This window comes from Dysidea avara, chromosome 10, assembly GCF_963678975.1.
Source record: "Dysidea avara chromosome 10, odDysAvar1.4, whole genome shotgun sequence".
NCBI classification, from domain to species: Eukaryota; Metazoa; Porifera; class Demospongiae; order Dictyoceratida; family Dysideidae; genus Dysidea; species Dysidea avara.
Window position 1 is genome coordinate 13,432,913 of NC_089281.1, and position 5,086 is coordinate 13,437,998.

The window sequence follows — 5,086 nt, forward strand, 5'->3', positions numbered from 1 at the left end:
TTGGTGTGTGTGTGTGTGTGTGTGTGTGTGTGTGTGTGTGTGTGTGTGTGTGTGTGTGTGTGTGTGTGTGTGTGTGTGTGTGTGTGTGTGTGTGTGTGTGTGTGTGTGTGTGTGTGTGTGTGTGTGCTCAGGTACTTGTGAAGAAGCTAGAGACCCTGTTTCAGTATGCGAGAGTCTGTTAATATTCTGTTAAGTTTGAGTAGATTTAAATGGTTGGGACATGTGGAGTGCATGCCTGATTACCGCATACCAAAGAGGATTCTGTTTGGATAGCTTCCAAGGGCACGACCAACTCATGGTGTGAAACTATGGTGGAAAGACAAAGTTAGACAGGACTTAAAGAACTTTTCAATCAATGACTGTTTATGGTACCGACAAGCTCAAATTGGGATTTATGGAAACAATTAGTTAATGGAGGAGTGGATTCTGAACCTAACTCTTTTAACTGTCAGACCTTCCAAAGGTCTTTTAGAAGAAGCCAGGATATAGCTTGACACAAATGTATAACTACTCGTCCTTGACATGGGGGATCTAATGTGGATTCTTCAACCAGAGCATCGTCCACCGGATGGCTCTCTTCCAAGGTGTGTACGTGTACAGGTAGGATGTCAGTAGTGCAACATAATTATGTATCCTCACTTGGACAAGAAAGCTGGTGTGTATTCCTGTAGCAGGTACAAATAGGAACAAAACAAGTTTAGGCTTAACAGAAAGTGTTTAGGTTAGAATAAGGTGCTAACAAATGTTTCCTTGATGGCTTACTTGCATGTCAGTATGGTTGACTAGTTACAGTAGCTCATTCCCAGACATGTTGATGAGTCAGAGTTGCTGGACCATCTCTCCAAAAATATCATCAAATCAACATGTTTTTCATTATCAAGGTAAGCTTTAGTACAATCACTGCCATATATGGCTCTGCTTCTAATTCTATACCACGTAACTCTTTTAAGACACAGTACAAATGTACTTGCGTATAATATGATGCATTCACTTTTTACACTGAATTCCCTTTTCTTTTACAATGTTTTTGGTCTCTTCGCTTACTCTGTCTTGATATTTCATCAATTCTGCACCTCTTGGCTAACATTAAATTTGATGGATGCTAAATGCATGCAAAATTGCTTGCATATGTAACAAGACAATACCATAAATGATACAAATTTAAGTTCTGTAAACCTGGGAAATCCACCAAACTTAATGCATCAACTTGTTATGGTAGTTATATATGTGTCAGTGATAAATTCATCAAACCTTTTATCTTCCAAAACTGTCACATGCTCCAAATGCAAGTCACACAAACTGACTTGATCACTTGGCAGTACCTATACACCTTAGCGTTCAGTCTAATTAGTTAGTAATCCTGCTATTTGGGTGATATACTCCAGGCTCCATCCATTTGGAAATACTGAGTCAGTTGCAATAGATTGCTCTGTGGCATAGGAATTCAAGGGATAAAAAATTGCTGCTATGACCTCAACTGGAGTACCTGTGTGCTGTAACAGGTATTGACTGGGGAAGCTGTCAACTTATCACAAGGTCACTGAGATTCGTGTGCCCACATCTTCACTTGCATGACAGTACAGCGGTAGAATATGAAACGAATATACAATATGTAAATGCATCACTTCTAATATGTTCAGTACGGATAAATCATCAACTTCAATCCATTGCAGTTTGCATGTGTGTGTATTTTAATGACATATTGGTCAGCACTTCCTTGTGATGACCACTGGGCAAAAGATATTAGCTAGTTAATGCTGACAGCAATCATGAGGTTAGATTGAGCCCAGCCGGGATGTATCACTTGACATGCATGCACTAACTGGGTGCGCTCATGCCGGTGTCAAGCCTCACAAAGGAGAACTGCACACTCCAATGGGTAAGAGCCACTATAATGACACATTCACAAAAACCCAAGGTTTAGGAAGTGATCTGTATCTATACAGCTGTGATTTGTACAGTACAGCACACACACATTACACGCGAGTTTTTGTAATGACGTTGTTTATTGTTCCAGTTGCAGCCATTCATTGATGTACAATTTAATGGCACTCTTATCCATGGCCTCAAAACTTATGGACATAGATTATTTATCACCTTAAAACTGAATTAATATGAATATAATCTATCACGTACCAACTGAAACCCACCCTAATACACTCTACAAAATTATATCAATAGCAACATTGGCACCATACTGACAGCCAATGTAACCAACTTCACAACACTTAGTGGGATTACCTACAATGAATAAAATCACAAGCATTTTTCTTTTGATAATAGTATAACATATCTTCTAAGACACTGAGAGAAATTCTAGGAAGTGGTATGAGCTTACAAGGGAAAAATGTAACAAGCTAATTCATAGTTCCTTATTGAGTAAAGTGTGTGACCACTCATGTGCCATTACTTCAAGTACACACACACATTAAGGACTTTGTATATGCAACACTAATTATTTATTAGTGTTGACCATTTTAGGATCTCGTATACATTAGTGTCAACTTTATTTGAATCTTGTAGGGTTTCTCTGTCTTGGTCATGTGATCTTCATTTGTGGGATTATGGATGTAGAAAGATTCTCTCTAGCTGCAACATCCTCTGCAGCCATTCTGACTGCATTATTAGTCTATGAACACTTTCTCACTGGTAACTAATGGGTTGCTTGTCTTGTCTTCATGATATATTAAGTTAGTAGTTTTAATTAATTTCTTTATCAAACTTTATCAAATGGTCAGTTTCTTGTTGGTGGTGGTGTAGTTAACTTGTTAGTAGTTTAATTGTTTTGGGTCAACCATTTCTGAAGCCTGTTTTCCCCTTAGTACTACCTGAATCATCAGTTACTGGAAAGAACTCCCACAAAGTCGGACAACCAGCCATTGCTACCACAATTAACTTTCCTGTCTCCCGTAACATACTGGTGTCATTATCAGTCAATTCAACTTTACCCTCAGCATCACTAAACTTCGTTTTGTCCAGTGCTGTGGTTTCTTTCATGCCTCTCCTTTCTGAGGCATGATCTGCGCTCACCATTTTGCTTATACAGAGCTGATTTCATCTCAAAGACTACACTGGCAAAAAACAAAACACTAATCCAAAAAGTGGTAAACAGCACAGAGATTATGACCAGTTAGTAATCTGATTTATGGACTTTTCTATTCAATCACAGCAACAAGAGAGATAGTTCAATTGTCTTGTAATGAACTTATTGTAACAAAATTACCAAGTGTGGGTTTCCTATTGTATATCAGATATGAAGTGCTAGGAATACTTGGTGGACATGCAAGCAGATCTATCACTTGTCAAGGGTAAGATTATTACAAACATAGCTATATACACGATGAGAACTGGATGGTAAATAAAGCATTTAACACATTAATGGAAATACCCAAATAAGAAAACATTTGAGCCAATAACAGCAATTATATCTTGTAAGATTTCATTTTTGCAACATCACACACCCAATTCCATTAATTCACTGCTTTCAGGTGACGACAAATCACTGACCCAAGTACTTACGGGGTTTATGGCTAGTTCACATTTCACACATTCTCTGTATCCATCAACACGTCATCATATCATGAATAGTAAACATGTTTTGTACAAGTTACTCACTATGTCAGATCGTACAAGATGGAATTACATAATGCGATTCACACGGACGTCTTATATTATTTATTAGACTATGATTGCTACAGTAAACAACATGCCATGAATCTTACCACCTCTATTACAGCTGATTGAGTTGCTGGGCAGGGACGGTATCATGTTGGTTTTCTCTTCCACTGAGGAAACCATTTTACTATTGTCCTCAGTAGTCCGAATGGCTGCTTCATCTTGGAGCTGGAAGCCCCTTAGATCTACTGACTAGTGGTATCTGGGTGATCTAAGTCACGATGATAGTTCTGTATTCTCTAATTCTAACTGGATGGAGTCATGGTTTTGGTGACAAAACTGTCACCTTCTGCCGTAAAAGGATTTAATTCATTCATGCTAGATATATAACATCCTGAGCAGTCTGTTCATCCTTCTGCATTGTATCACTAACAGTTGTAATTGCTAAAGACATAACAATTAGGCTATTGGCAGATGGTAAGACAGTCGTTCATATTTGTCACAGTGCCAGGTGTCACCACTGACTTTTGGTTTAATGTTTTCTTTACCCTTGTGTTTGATCTGAAACACAAACCTTTTAAGTAGTGGTTACGGGCTAGATTCCCCCCTCTCTGTGGTTCTGCTATTTGAATTAGGGTGTTGTTAAGAGACTTCACCTTTAAATGGCTGGTGCATAAGCTACACCTTTACAGAGAATTGAACTGACCTTGTATCATTTTCTGAGCCTAAGCTGCGTAATTCCATTTGTATCCTTATGGTTCCGGCTGTTGTTTGTTCAGTCTTTTTACCTTCAATGTTGCCATCAGAAGAGCTATAGCTGGTATAAAATGCTGAGTGTCATCACCATCACATATATGTTGGTAGCAGTTAACCAGGCCATGCATAGATATGACTATTCTATTCATTGCAGCTCTTGTTAATGGATGAGCCACTCCCACTACTTTACCACTTCATCCTAACAGCACAGTTTGATGCCCTACATACACTTTCATTTCAAGACAGGACAAGCATAAGTACTTCACCACCAATTGCTGGCCTGAAAAGAACAGACCGGCACTAGTACCGCATGTGATATACATAGCAACATTGTAGGACTGAATTTACTACAACTTTGAACAAACAAACAAACATTTCTTCATCTTAGAGTGTTTTAAAAGATTTTTCTGCAACTATATTATGTCCACGTGTATGCTGTCTGACAGCAATTAGCTATTAACTAAAATTTAATATGATCATGATGGTCAGAACATTATTCTGTGTGGTAAGAAAAATATATTACCTTCTTTGTCTATAGGGATTAACATTGTGTGCTCATCTCCAACGAAGCGCTGAGATCGTTATACCAAGCCGCTGGAAACTGTTCGAGAAACTACTCCTTTATTACGCAATCACGTGACTCACGTGATCAAATCAACATGTGACTCATCAACTTCCTGTTCCACGAGGATTACATTCTTTAAATATTTTACCT

General features: G+C 38.3%; 1 long non-coding RNA gene across 1 annotated transcript; it reads right to left on the reverse strand.

The window, feature by feature from the left end:
* On the reverse strand, nt 1-5,008 carry LOC136236448 (uncharacterized). Its single transcript, XR_010692131.1, has 3 exons — nt 4,895-5,008; nt 4,322-4,432; nt 1-4,271 (listed from the first exon to the last, which is right to left on the reverse strand). It is a non-coding gene; the product is annotated as an uncharacterized lncRNA (long non-coding RNA).
* Between the last annotated feature and the right edge of the window lie 78 nt (nt 5,009-5,086).